A 13,134-nucleotide genomic window follows, 5' to 3' on the forward strand; every position below is an offset into this window, starting at 1 on the left:
AATAATATGGCTTCTTTGATTGATCCTATGAATGAATCTAAAGCTCAAATTGTATTTACACAAGATGAGTTGTCGTCTCATAAGATTCAACATCAATATGATCCTCTCATGATCATTGCCCTTATTAATGGGAATGCTATAAGAAGAACCATCATTGACAATGGCTTTAGCCTTAATGTTTGTAGCATTAATTTATTGCATAAGATCAGTGTGGATACATCTCTTATTTAAACATATTCTCTTACTATCCATGGCTTTGATAATGTTGCTATATCTTCTTTAGGTATTATAACCTTGCCTATTAAGGCGGGACCTATTATTTTACCCACACCTATTCACGTCATGCCCGATAAACTAACCTACAATCATCTATTAGGATGACCTTGGCTTCACGGTATGCAAGTTGCCCCTTCTACTTTGAATAGGCAACTTAAGTTCATCTATAACAATAAGATGCATACTTTGTTTGCTGATACAAATTTACAAGCTCAACCTCGTCCTCTTCGAATATTTCTAATTCTTTTTCAAACACTCCTACATCTTCAAGTACTCCTGATTCTTCTTCCACTAACTCTAAATCACCATCCCTTCCTAAAGATATCTTTTCTCCCAAAGGGGTACTCTCAGATGACAATTGGGGATCTCTGGACTTTAATCCTACTTTTGTGTAAGAATATAGGGTATCTTTGAAAGAATCTAAGATTGAGGAGGAAAAGAATAAGGATGAACCTAAAAAGCAATCCACTTTGTCTAAACAACTACGTAACAATTTCGTGGTTGCTTCTAATCCAAACAATTATTCACAATCTTCTTCTTATTCATCTACTTATGGCATTGAGTCCTATGAGGCCCCACCATCTCTTTCCGATATGGTATCCCTTTATGGTCCGGGTTTTCACACCTTAGCTAAGAGTGGATATAATGGTAGTGGTTGTGGTATAAATGAACAAGGGATTGAGGTTCCTTTAGAAAATAACATATATGAAGCCACTTTTGGACTTGGATATAATCCTTCAAATCCTACTAAAGCTTCTAAAAGACCACATCTCAATGTGAATGCTATATTTATTAGTGATGATGACTTCACCTCAATTAGATCATCCTCTACTTCTCTCAACACTCATCCCACTCATAAGGAAATTATGGTGATTGACAAGTCTCTTTATGAGTCTGCCCAAGATATTTCTAATCCTACTTATGAGGCTTCATCTTCTATTCATTCTAATATCCCTTTTTCTAGAAATAAGGCCCTAATGAGTTACACTTGTCCCTTTACTAAAGTTTCTTGTGTGCAAGAGGAGCATGACTTAGTGGCCTATTCTTCTCCTACAAACTACTTTCTTGATCAAGACTTTACAATATTTATCATCTTATACATAGAGCATTTAACATGTCATAGTAAAATTCTTCATCCAAACTATCATACATTTAAATAACATTAGTGGCTATTATGTTGCTCATCATTATGTGACAATGGTAGCTCACTTACTGGGGGCTCATTGTCATTCATGATAGTACAATTTCACGTGAAATCATACTTTGGAAGCAACATAATAGCCTATTTTTTCCCACCTCCTATCTCTATGTATGGGGGCACGAGTGATTTAAAACATTACTCCTCCTTAAGAATACAAATTTACCCTTTGTGAAGTAGTGTGTTTTGTGAGGATCTCTTATTTGTTTTAGAGGTGTATATTCCTATTGAGAATTCCCTCTCTCATATTAAGTATTCTTAATAAGGATCTTAATGTACACATCCTTAAATAGGACCTCTTCCTTGGTGTTGGAAGTATATAATCGTTCATCAAATCCTTTTCTTCATTGCGTGATATCTTTTATATTGAACCCTTCTATGTTGTGGATGTGCTTATCCTTGAAGAGGAACTCTTTCCTCTTACAAGAGTGTTTCTTTTATAAATGATCTCTCTTTGACGTCCTTGCCTCTATCCATGGGGGGCAAGGGTGATATCTCAATCTTATATTCTTTTCTCCAAAGATTCACCTTTCCTTTGTTGAGTTGCATTTTTCAAATGGATTTCATCTCTTGCATAGAATATGTGTTCCCTATTTAGGACTTATTCTTCATTGGGAATGATACATCCTTCATGAACAATCTCTCCATGGTAAAAGTGTGTAATCCTTCATTAAGAAACCTCTTTTCCTACATATTGGAGAAGGTAGGTATTCTTATTTTCCTTCTCCCCTTTTTAAGATGTCATCTTTATCAAAGATCCCTCTATTTTTGAAGGTGGGTGTCTTTGAATAGTTATCTCTTCATCCTTTTCACAATTTAGAAGGTAGTTCTTATCTAAAACCCAATTCTGCATAATCTTTCATCTTGTGAGCTCCAATCCTCACACTCTTGGTTGTGTTGAAATTATGATTTAGTTCTCTTTCTTACCAAATGATTCTCCATTGGTTTTGATCTTGCATCAAACCTTGTTGTGAGCATTTGTCATCATTTTTCCTTAACAATTCATTGTGGTAGACATGATACCTTGTTTCACCTCACTAAAATTAGCAAGCTGAAACAGGGGGGCATATAGCTACCCATGAATTTCATCGCTACCCTAGTAAACATTTAGGTGATTTTGTGATTTTATCTATCAAGTGGTTTTGTAAGATGCGGTTTCTAACAATGTACTACAGATACTATTGGGGGCTTTGTTCAACACCTTTTGGATATATCCTTTTTTACGAATGTTTATTTTTCTATACTTTAGCTTGCATATGCACGTAGGGTCATATGACTGCTAAAGTGGGGGCTAAATGTAGCATTAAATAAATTGTACACCCTTAATTAGGTGGTACAATTACATGCTTAGGTTAGCACCCGCCTTAGTGTGTTTGCATCTTGTATTTCAATTTCTCTTTAAGTATTTAATTAAATCTAAAGTCTTCTTTCATCACTCTACACATTATAAAATTGGGCCCTTTACCCTAAGTGTGCCCCTTTTTATTTTATTCTCCCAATTAATTATTTCATCAAAACTCCTAACTATGTCCTATTTCGACCTTGAAGGCCCGATTTCACATATCTAGATGCCTCAAATTCCCACACTCTTGGAGTTAGCTCTAAAATCACAATATCTTGCTTCCCCAAAAATTTGACAAAAAGTTGGTCAGACCAGGTAGCTAGCTACCTAGTCCCAACTTTTTCTCCCCGAATTTCGGGAGCATATTTTGATGCTATTTTAATGTTCAAATCCAAAAAAATGGCAAAAAATATTATTTATCAGTCGACCTATGACTCAAAACAAAGTTAGGGTTTCATATATATAGCCTTTCCTTTTCTCATTTGAGACATCTAATCCAACAACCCATCAAGTAATTTGGAAGGAGCCTCTTATGAAGTGAAAGAGTAGGTTATGTGGAGTCTACAATCAGTAAATCAAGCATTTATCAAGCCTTCATCAATCATCTTCAATATCAATTAGGAGCTTTGAAGACATTAAAGAAAAATAGGAGTTCATCGACTGTTGATTGGCTTGTACCTCCCCCTCAGGGTTTGGTATGATTTCATGTTGTTTTCATGTCTTTGTATGAGCTTCACAACAATCATTTTTAGATTTACTATTGCATTAGTGATTTGAAGCATTTGTATTTACATTTACAGTCATTTAGGGTTTGTTCTCCAAAGTGTAGGGTAGAACTATAGATTTACTTTCTCATTATTTTAGGATATTGCATATAGACAAGATTCTTGCACACTCATTTTTAGTACATTATCAGCTATTTGTGGAGGTGGAAACCACCAAAATAAGGGGTTTTACTAAGGAAAAACCCTATATAGCCACCTAGACACCGTTTTTTAAGTTGTAGGTGCAGGTATAGGAATCCAACAAACACACGATTTTTGGGACTGACAGAAGACATAGGTGCATACCTAGTCACAGAGTTAGGTCTCAGTTTTCAGAGACTAGGGTGTGGCGTCCTGCTCTAGGACCATGGTGTGATGCCTTGGTCCCTTGATTTTTGCATCATTTCTTGGTAGTTCAACATTTTTTACCTTCAAAGTCTCAGATCCAGGTTTTCAACTCTTTGTCGTGATAGGGACTAGGGTGTGGAGCCCTGGTCCTGCCCAGTCTGCACCAAATTTCAGTAACAGGTGCACTTCTGAGTTCATTTTGGGGAGCTTTCAATTTCTTGGTTTTAGTTCAGTCAGATTCTACATTTTTAGTTTATGTTTGCTTCATTGTTCATCTCCTACCATAGTTGGTTATTGCATCATATTTTGCACATCTCCCCTTCATTATCAACAAATGAATAGAAACCCTAAGAGATATTCCTTAACTCTCTCTTTCTCTCATAAGAAGTAGTCAAAGTGAAATATCTCCCTTAGGCTCTCTTGTATTCCAATGTGTGGATTAGAGTGGGATTAGGTCTTAGCTACTTGGTTCTATTTTCATACATCACAACACAATCTTGTATACATTCCATATTTTCTATCTACTAGGTTCTTATTTGCTTCCATGAATGATCTTGATATGTTTCCAATGATTTTTAGGGTTTCTATATCCTAATATTCAGTTAGAAGATTATATAGCGCGTGATCCGTACGAGTGCCTCATCTATGGATTGTCTCAAGGGATCAAAATTCGACTTCCAATCCTTGATGTGGAAGCCCATCACTTCCATAACACAAGGGCCATTATTCACGACTTGGGTTTTCATCTACTTATTAGGGAATCAATTAGAAAAAAGCTAATTGTCAGGATTTCAGACTAACTTGACCCCAATAACTTTCACACCATTGTTCCAACTTAGGGATTGGAGCATCCCAAACCCCATTTGACAAAGAGGGCAACCTCTTTCATTTGTTGGATCATCTGATCTAAATTATCTAGAAAGAAAGAAATGCATCAAACTATTGCTCGAGGTAAAAAAAAATCTTTCATCACCTGGATCTCAATACCACATCCATGCCCAAATGTAGAGTTTCTCTCACTGTGTTGCCAATTTGGATCATGCCTCTTTCATGTTGGGGTTTTCACAAATTATCCATTGAACACTTGTTTGCTCTCTCTATCTTTCCAAATATGCTTCCATTTTTCTTCAAAGAAACTTTGTCGATGTTGTTCATATTGTTCTCCTAGGGGCTCCATACTAGTTGACTTAGTCATACGTTGCGAGGCACCATTATGGATTCACCTGTTCCCTCTATCCAGTACCCTAAATTTATCCTTCCACAAACCTTTTTTTCCCCATTAATTGTTCCATTGCTTCCTTGCCTCTCTCCCTTGCCTCTCTCATTTACCTCCAGATTGAAATCTCCATACACCCTTTGTCTTTGCTAATCTTGCCCTCAATAGACTTGCAATTCCTTAATCGACAGATCCAAATTTGCGTGCCCTACCCATGTATCGAATTGCCTCCCCTTCTCATGAAATCTGATTTATATGTTATCACAAAAAAATTATTATGCTAATTTTGAATTTTTTTTTCATATCTTATTCTAATATTTTTATTCCAAAGCTTTTTTTTTTGATCGATAACCAGGATAGATTTATATTGCTTAAAAAGGAAAGATTACATGCTTAAAGTTGATCATTAGCATACCACAACATGGGGTCTCGCCCCTACAAAACCAACATAACCCGAGATAAACACCGAACCTACATAGCCTACCACCACAAAAACAAGCCATACAAAAAAACTTCCCCACCCAAAACCCGACAACCCCATGGGGCCAGCCTATCGAAACCAACCAAGGGCCTCTCCCCTTGAGAAATTAGGAATGCCCTGACTGGGACCTGCCACATGTATCTCTCGCCCGCCACCTAGCATGGTACCCGACCTGCCATCTTGAAGCGAGCTGCGCTCCACCACCTTCGCTTGCTTCCGAGGGACTTGATGACGGACCAGAGGCCGCCCATCTTCATCCATAGGAGCCTCCGACTTAATTGGGGTCTGTTTGCAACACAATTTTGCTCTTTCCATCGGTCCCAGCTCTCGCACAAACTTCACAACTTCCCTCCACCCCTTTCTTGCATCTTCCATCTAAGCATCCACTCTTCAGGACACCGACCAAACCACCAACGACTGAACATCTCCCGTTTCCACACCAATCCGTCGCCATGGTCCTTGCACCACTCTCAGACCTTTGCCAATCTCTGCACGAGCCACCACCTCCTCCAACCCTCTCAACCATTTAGGTCTCAGCTCCAAATATGTCACCCGCATCACCTCCTCTGTCGAACCACCCACCGTCAGGGCCAACGCCACAAACAAGGATGAGATGCCCAAATTTGTACGTGATCGGCAATCGGAAACCATAAATTCTTCCTCGACCATCAAGCGCACAACCCTCCAAAACACTTCCCCATCAACCCTAAAAACATTCAACTGTCGATTACATGATATTGAACCACATAATGCAGGCATTTGTCCATTTGTAGACAGGGAGAAATTGGCTTCCATCCTTCCCCACTCTCTCGTCCGAAACCTGCACTCACAAGCAAAACCAAAACCAACCACTACGGAGTGCTAGAAAACCAAGAGATTAGGCCCTAAAATAGCCAGCGCCACATCAAGAAATAATTACTCCACACGTAACACCTTAAACCATGCATCATCATCTGATCAGCCCCCCAATTACTACCATCATCATTCCTATGCCGCCATTGCAACTTGCAACCAGATCGAAGGTCACAAGCCATGTGACACATCTCTTCCCTCAAGTCCAGTGTCAAGAACAAATCAAACCAAACTCAAAAACACAACTCGGGTTCGCTTTTCACTTCTTAAGCATAATCAACCAAACTAAAGAGAACACACATTCTGTAGGTCCTCAAATAAATTGAAGTTGCTATCCAAAGAACCATTAGCTCCAACATTCGAGAGCTTGTCTGCCTCAACGTTTGCTTCCCTAGAACATGCGAAACCTTAAAATCATCAAACCCGCACATAAGGAGATTCATCCTTCTGATGTGTTTGTCAAGATGCCAGGCCTCTATCCGACCCTTAGCAATCCCATTCAACACAATCTGGGAATCCCCCTCAAGATGGAGTTTCTCCACGTCCAATTTCTTTGCCAAAAGAATGGCTTCTAAAGCCACTTGACACTCGGCTTCATTGTTCGTACCATCCACCAACCTCTTAGCTCCAAAAGCTAGAATACTTCCATACTCATCATGAGCTATGACCCCTACCCCTGAGATCCCGGGATTCCCCCTAGAAGCCCCATCAAAGTTGACCTTGATCAAGCCCTTATTTGGCGGAACCCATTCCTGACTTTTGTCACCCTTCCTGTGGGGATTAACCCTCAAAAGCCCATTAACATGCCATTTTTATTCCAAATCTTATTCACAAAATTCTTACCTTCTTTTTATTAACAACTACCTTTATTTCAATATTATAAAAACAACAATGACACTTTTATAATAAAAAAACCACCTTTATTAGAATCTCCATTGAAGTATATCTTTGAAATTTTATTCTCAAACCATTATCTAATAAAAAATAAAAATGCCACAATATAAATTTGTTGGGGGTACAATTCACGCTGCATAAGAAGAGAGCTGAAATGCAGAACTGATTAGTGGGGTTGGCAGTTTTGTCCTATAGACTATATTTAATCTCGTGAACGTTAAAATAATCTTCTTCTTCAATCCATCACTACTACAAGATAACTGTTCACCATTTTTATTATTTATTATTTGTAATTTTTCGCTTTACGGACTTGCTTTTTGCCCACCCAAACCATATAAAGTTCTTCTTAATATAAGTATCGTCTGATATGCAAATCAGTGGAATTTCTGTTTAACGGTGGAAGAATTTCTTAAAGGTAGATAATTCTCGCACAGCATCTATTCTTAGTTTAGGCGGGATTTCCACTTTAAAAAATCTTTGCGAAAAATTTATAGCCTCATTAGTGAATTCTGGGTGTTTGCAGGGGTTTAAAGAGCTGCAGTAAGAGTTGCGAAGTTATAATATAACCCTTCTTGGCATCTACAGGTATTTTTTAAAACCCTTGTAATTTTAATTTTTATTATTATGACTCTAGTTTATCACATGTTTATTGCTTAGGGCTTCTGCATTGATATTTTGGATTAGCTCTCTCTCTCCATTTTCTTTGTTATAAGTTTTTTGGGCAAAGTTTGGGTGAGCTTGTTGGCTGCCACATATTGGCTGTAGTTATGAGCCACTTATTACAGTGGAGAGATTTTAACCTTGGTCACGCTTGTCCTTTTGTTTGTCTGTCTGTATTCTAGCAGTAAGCCTTTTGGCTACTTAAGTATATTTGCTTTGTTGGGGGAAAATTGGTTGACTATTTTCAAGGATTCTTTTGTCCACAATGAGTAGCAAAAGGCTCCTGGAAAAAAGCAGCGACCTGTGATCAAATTTTAATTTCATGCTACATAATTCAGAAGCCTTTAACTACTATATTGTTGGGTTTGTTGCAATTCGTTATAATTATAAAAGTGAAAGGTAGCCGTTTGAGGTCACCACCAATTAGTAGCAAAAGAGAAGAAAAGACTTGTAAAACTTATGATCAAATCCTTAGTTCTTACAAATTTGACTATTGCATCATATGCTCGATTGAATTTCATTGTATTAAAAAACAATGTCATTTTGTTTAGTGCCAAGGGTGGCACCAATTTGGTGCATGAGACCTACTTTATGAAATCTTAACTTGGTATTGTTTATCATAAAACTTATATTGCTCAAAGAGATGTACAACCTACGTCTATCTGGCTTTAAGCATGTGAATTCCCTTATGAGGTACGTGTGCCTTTAATGTTATAATTTTATTTATTTGGGAAGAGAATCAGCTTTAAACAAATTTCATGGACATTTAAAATCAAACTAAGGTTTATTAACATAATGCATATGGGCTGATATGGCCAAAGAATGCAATTCAAGCTGTCAAGAAATATATGTTCTGTGATCTTTTCTGCATTTGCTTACTGTGTTTATCAGAGGGGAATAATGGGAAAGAAACGGAATCCAATATTTAAGGTCAATTAGAGATGAAATACATGTATGAGATGATTGAGAGACCTTGGACTGCGCCTTGACCATATATCCAACCAATAAAACAAAATAAACATATAGTAACACCATGCAGCGAGCCCTTACCCTTAGACACTGTCTAGCAGCCAGCATTCACCTAATCAGAATTCGTCATTCAATAAAACAATCTCTTTTTTATCAGAAAATTGAGCATCTAGATCGCATAATTAAAAGATAATAAAAGAGTTAGCAACAAGTTGACCAAGGCAAACTGCTAAAAATAAGGCTAAAGAAATCAGTTTCTGGTTGTGTTATTGCTGACAAATAATCGGCTCGGCCTCTTTCTAGTTACATGATCTGCAATATGTTGAAAGTTACAACATGAAATAAACAGATCATGTATAATAGAAAGCTGAGTTTGAGTGTCTGCAATGCTCAAGAGAGTCTCCTGGGGTCATCAAAGGTCAAAACAACCAAAAACAATAAAGAGGAATGTAAATAGAGTATTTTAAGCTATTATAAATAAGTGTTCACTTCTTATATCTGATAAACCTTGCCTAGGTTCTGCAGTAGATGCGATATGTTTCTTTTGTAGAAAACTTGACTGATGAAATCAAGGATAGCCAATCTCTGTGCCACCTTTCAACCTTACCAACCGAACTCACTAGGAGTTGAATCTAGTAATCCTTAACATAATCCATACTCATAAAGCCTTTGGTTTGGAGCCAATTTCATTGAGGTCCCTTTTTATAAGTTCTTAATTAGGTAGCTAATATGTGAGATAAAGCTGCTACCTTTAGAAGTTTGCCAGTTCTTATACTAAACAAACCCTTGTCGCTGGATTTTGGCCAGCTTAGGATGCTGGGCAATAAAAACTTGCTATGAAAAGAAGTATCATCTTTAATTTCCATAAACTTGGATATTCACATCTTCAGTAAAAGGCGTGATCCAGAGTTGGTAGTTGATTTTTCCATGATTGTCTGTTCATGATTCGATACACATTCTTTAGTATATGTATGAAGTATTGTCATCTTTCATGATAAGATTTAGTGAATATTTATGATTGAGAATTTCTTTTGACTGTAATTACTTATTTAGTTTATTTGTTGGATTAAGGTTCTATAATCCTTGATTTTTGTTAGTGACTCCTTTTGCTGACTGAGTTTATTAGTTGCTGCTATCTGGTAAGGAGAGTCGTCTTCTATTATCTGTTTTGTCAAGGTTATACTTTGGATAGACACAATGTTACAGCCTAAGAATCTGGGAAAAATTACAAAAAATATTTGGTAGATAATTATTGTTGTAATAAATGAGGTGATATAAAAAAATAATAATTGATAAAAAATGGAGCAGGCTTATATTGAAGACCCCACAATGCCATGTTGGTAGCTGCATAATTTGGAAAGCTTGGACTTGACAAAAATCCAGTGAAAATTTTGGGGATAACTTGGCAAATTTTCTGAACATTAAAAACACATTATAATTTTTCTTCAAGAACACATATATTATTGAATGTAAGGAGCATATTACTTATTTCTTTATATATAGATCAAAATTAGAGTTCAATACACATCACAGACCAGAAAATGAATTCAACATTGTCTCTGCCTCTATTATTACCATGTAACTTAAGCCCACAAAAATTTGAAGGTACAAGTAAAAATGAGCATCTAAAACTACTTAAAAAGTTAATGTAATGAATTTTAATTTTTTAAAAATGTTTCTGGAAGAATAGTGTAGAGAACACATAGAAAGGAAATATTATTGTAATAAAATTCTTTTCTTTTAATAAAATCTGAACCCAGTTTTTATGAACTTTATAATAAGAACTTCTTCTGGGTCCTCGATAAGTGCTACTTCTACTGTGCCATTGCTACAAGCTCCTGGAATTTATTCACAAATTACTGCTGCCTTGCACTGCACGTGTTCTCATGCTGTCACATTGTTGAAAAACAATCCAAGTTTGTAAGTGATTTTGGTACAAACAATCCTGTCTATCTCCAGTTTTTGGTACAAACGATCCTTTCCATGTCCAGTTTTTGGTACAAAGTTGAAATGAATATGAACAATCTTGATGCAACTGTGAAAAATGCAGCTCATGGGCACATTCTGTTTGAGTATCAGAAAAAACCAGTCAGTGGGAACCAGTTGTGGGCACAGAAATACCCATTGTGGGAGTTTGAAAGGGCATAAAAATGATGCGGGAGATTTTTTCACACAAATCATGAGGTATTCGCAGATTTTGTGAGTTTTCTGGAAACAATCATGGCGACTTTTTGTTATTACTTGGATTCAAGTAATTTTATGAGTTACCCATGAAACAGATTGACTTATTTGCCAATTTTTGCAACAATGGGTAGCTGCCTACCAACAAAATGTACATGTAACTCATGACAGTTAGCTAGCTAGTGAAAAAACCAGTAAGTGGCAAGAAAAGTACAAGTTGCAAGCACAAAAAACCAGTTGCGGGCAGAGAAATACCCATTGTGGGAGTCAGAAAGGGCATAAAAATGTAGCAGGAGAGTTTTTCACATAAATAATGAGTTATTCGCAGATTTTGTGAGTTTTCTGGAAACAATCATGGCGAGTTTTTGTATTTACTTGGATTTAAGTAATTTTATGAGTTACCCGTGAACCAGATTGACTTATTTGGCAATTTTTGCAACTATGGGTAGCTGCCTACCAACAACATGTACATGTAACTCATGACAGCCTACTGAGAAAATGTACATGTAACTCATGACAGTTAGCTAGCTATTTGGAGCTTTAAAATTTCATATTATCAATGAACCACCATTAAAATAGATGCAAAACAGTGCTCCTCACCTCAGTATTGAACTTGGCAACATATGTGTAAACTAACATATATCATATTGATGTTCAGGGTCCAGACGAGGATGGAATATTTGAAGGCTCGGACCTATATGTAACTTGGTCTTAAAAGACTAGCAAATATCATAATAAAGTAAAGTCTATTCCATTCCAGGTCTGAGACTTAAGTTTTAAATGTGAGCAATCTGTTATTACTTATTAGTTTATACTTGTGCTGTATGTCAATTATGAAAATGACAGGTTGCATCAATGTTTGTATGCTAAAATTACATTTTAGTGAATCTCCTTCCATGTGCCCATATATGCACAGTAAGTGTAAAGTTCAAACATATATAGTATAGGATCTGAAGTTTGGCGTATCTGTGAGAATCGAGAATATGACCTACACAAAACCCATCAATAGATAGGTTTATATTGACATTCATTAACTATTCCCAATTGGAATCTTGTCTCACTTTTTAGGAACTCCCTTCAGCATTGTTATATCGGACCTTAATAGGTGATATGTCAGTGGCCTTAACATTCAGATAAGGATGGAAATGCATGAGGTCTTAGATCAATTATTTTAAAAAATGTAATGGCCCCTATTTATGCACTGTCAATTCTCAAGAGCAACATCTATGTTACTGCCTGTTGGTGTCTGTTTTATCATCTACCAAACATTAGAATAAAATACTCAAAGATAATTTATCCTCTCTTGAAAAATCACCGCATATGCTAAGATTGTGAGAAGATCATATGGTGATTCCAAGATTTCTTTTGTTAGGTCTTGACGTGTGGATAAGCTCAATGGGCGTTGTGATTTGCTGGTAATACACAAAGGGACTTACGCTTGAACGAATTGTCAACAACTTTGGGACTTAGATGAATTTATCAATTAAAACCCTCTCTTTCTCTCTCTTTTTGGGATTTTCGGGGTTTAAGACTTTCAGAAAAACCAAAGGGATAAGGGTTGAGAATTCTACTCTAATCCAATGAATTCCAAAGACGGTATTGATTTGGTGAACTCAATAAACCACACTTTGTTCCGCCTCACTTAAGGCAACTTACACAAAGTGGATGCAATCTTCAAGGGATGTGCTTATGATCGGAAGTTTAAGCATGCACAAAATGGAAAGCTCAAACTAACTTTGTATAGTGAATGAAAATCATCCATTCACCAAAAGTATGAGCGGAAATACACCATAAACCAATACTTATTAGATCTTTCATTCAATCTAACAACATGAAATAAATTCTAAACTAATGTGTTGAAGAAATTGAAAACCTTGTTTAATCACTCAAACAATAGGGATTACAAAGCCTTAAGAGAAAGCACACATGTAATATATTATTTGAAAAATGACC

General features: G+C 36.6%; 1 protein-coding gene across 5 annotated transcripts in view; it reads left to right on the forward strand.

The window, feature by feature from the left end:
- Positions 1-7,564: 7,564 nt before the first annotated feature.
- The window catches only part of LOC131072555 (flowering time control protein FY), a 104,448-nt gene continuing 98,878 nt past the window's right edge, over positions 7,565-13,134 (forward strand). The window contains exons 1-2 of one of the 5 annotated variants that reach the window (XM_058008732.2): positions 7,565-7,786; positions 7,895-7,956. The gene's annotated coding sequence lies outside the window, so the exon portion shown is untranslated. The remainder of the gene's footprint in view (positions 7,787-7,894; positions 7,957-13,134) is intronic. The other 4 variants (XM_058008731.2, XM_058008730.2, XM_058008729.2 and 1 more) reach the window with 4 other exon arrangements.

Source organism: Cryptomeria japonica, chromosome 10 (genome assembly GCF_030272615.1).
Source record: "Cryptomeria japonica chromosome 10, Sugi_1.0, whole genome shotgun sequence".
In the NCBI taxonomy this organism is placed as follows: Eukaryota; Viridiplantae; Streptophyta; class Pinopsida; order Cupressales; family Cupressaceae; genus Cryptomeria; species Cryptomeria japonica.